Source organism: Phyllobates terribilis, unplaced genomic scaffold (genome assembly GCF_046119375.1).
Source record: "Phyllobates terribilis strain yellow unplaced genomic scaffold, ASM4611937v1 Scaffold_5304__1_contigs__length_52626, whole genome shotgun sequence".
Taxonomy (NCBI): Eukaryota; Metazoa; Chordata; class Amphibia; order Anura; family Dendrobatidae; genus Phyllobates; species Phyllobates terribilis.
In genome coordinates, this window is record NW_027368052.1 from 27501 (window position 1) to 30000 (window position 2500).

Below are 2500 nucleotides of genomic sequence, written 5' to 3' on the forward strand. Positions count from 1 at the left end.
TTTTGGAAAATTTCACAATTTTGTGAAAACTTCCACAAAATGAGGTTCTAGTATGTTAGAGGGCATCCCAGGAGGGCTCCAAAAGTGTGGGTAAAATATATATCCCACAGGGGGAAAATTGAAAAAAAGTTGAAAAAAAAAATTTTTGGGGACTTAGAAAATTTTTCAACTTTTGTCAGACTTCCAGACAGGGGAGCGTGTCAGTGCGCGCATCCGATTTCAGTTCCAGAGCGATTCGCGCGATGAGTCCTTGATACTTAGTCGTTTTTGCAAAATTTCTGACTTTTTGGAAAATTTCACAATTTTGTGAAAACTTCCACAAAATGAGGTTCTAGTATGTTAGAGGGCATCCCAGGAGGGCTCCAAAAGTGTGGGTAAAATATATATCCCACAGGGGGAAAATTGAAAAAAAGTTGAAAAAAAAAATTTTTGGGGACTTAGAAAATTTTTCAACTTTTGTCAGACTTCCAGACAGGGGAGCGTGTCAGTGCGCGCATCCGATTTCAGTTCCAGAGCGATTCGCGCGATGAGTCCTTGATACTTAGTCGTTTTTGCAAAATTTCTGACTTTTTGGAAAATTTCACAATTTTGTGAAAACTTCCACAAAATGAGGTTCTAGTATGTTAGAGGGCATCCCAGGAGGGCTCCAAAAGTGTGGGTAAAATATATATCCCACAGGGGGAAAATTGAAAAAAAGTTGAAAAAAAAAATTTTTGGGGACTTAGAAAATTTTTCAACTTTTGTCAGACTTCCAGACAGGGGAGCGTGTCAGTGCGCGCATCCGATTTCAGTTCCAGAGCGATTCGCGCGATGAGTCCTTGATACTTAGTCGTTTTTGGCAAAATTTCTGACTTTTTGAAAATTTCACAATTTTGTGAAAACTTCCACAAAATGAGGTTCTAGTATGTTAGAGGGCATCCCAGGAGGGCTCCAAAAGTGTGGGTAAAATATATATCCCACAGGGGGAAAATTGAAAAAAAGTTGAAAAAAAAAATTTTTGGGGACTTAGAAAATTTTTCAACTTTTGTCAGACTTCCAGACAGGGGAGCGTGTCAGTGCGCGCATCCGATTTCAGTTCCAGAGCGATTCGCGCGATGAGTCCTTGATACTTAGTCGTTTTTGGCAAAATTTCTGACTTTTTGAAAATTTCACAATTTTGTGAAAACTTCCACAAAATGAGGTTCTAGTATGTTAGAGGGCATCCCAGGAGGGCTCCAAAAGTGTGGGTAAAATATATATCCCACAGGGGGAAAATTGAAAAAAAGTTGAAAAAAAAAATTTTTGGGGACTTAGAAAATTTTTCAACTTTTGTCAGACTTCCAGACAGGGGAGCGTGTCAGTGCGCGCATCCGATTTCAGTTCCAGAGCGATTCGCGCGATGAGTCCTTGATACTTAGTCGTTTTTGCAAAATTTCTGACTTTTTGGAAAATTTCACAATTTTGTGAAAACTTCCACAAAATGAGGTTCTAGTATGTTAGAGGGCATCCCAGGAGGGCTCCAAAAGTGTGGGTAAAATATATATCCCACAGGGGGAAAATTGAAAAAAAGTTGAAAAAAAAAATTTTTGGGGACTTAGAAAATTTTTCAACTTTTGTCAGACTTCCAGACAGGGGAGCGTGTCAGTGCGCGCATCCGATTTCAGTTCCAGAGCGATTCGCGCGATGAGTCCTTGATACTTAGTCGTTTTTGGCAAAATTTCTGACTTTTTGAAAATTTCACAATTTTGTGAAAACTTCCACAAAATGAGGTTCTAGTATGTTAGAGGGCATCCCAGGAGGGCTCCAAAAGTGTGGGTAAAATATATATCCCACAGGGGGAAAATTGAAAAAAAGTTGAAAAAAAAAATTTTTGGGGACTTAGAAAATTTTTCAACTTTTGTCAGACTTCCAGACAGGGGAGCGTGTCAGTGCGCGCATCCGATTTCAGTTCCAGAGCGATTCGCGCGATGAGTCCTTGATACTTAGTCGTTTTTGGCAAAATTTCTGACTTTTTGAAAATTTCACAATTTTGTGAAAACTTCCACAAAATGAGGTTCTAGTATGTTAGAGGGCATCCCAGGAGGGCTCCAAAAGTGTGGGTAAAATATATATCCCACAGGGGGAAAATTGAAAAAAAGTTGAAAAAAAAAATTTTTGGGGACTTAGAAAATTTTCACACATGTGTCAGACTTCCAGAGAGGGGAGCATGTCAGTGCGCGCATCCGATTTCAGTTCCAGAGCGATTCGCGCGATGAGTCCTTGATACTTAGTCGTTTTTGCAAAATTTCTGACTTTTTGGAAAATTTCACAATTTTGTGAAAACTTCCACAAAATGAGGTTCTAGTATGTTAGAGGGCATCCCAGGAGGGCTCCAAAAGTGTGGGTAAAATATATATCCCACAGGGGGAAAATTGAAAAAAAGTTGAAAAAAAAAATTTTTGGGGACTTAGAAAATTTTTCAACTTTTGTCAGACTTCCAGACAGGGGAGCGTGTCAGTGCGCGCATCCGATTTCAGTTCCA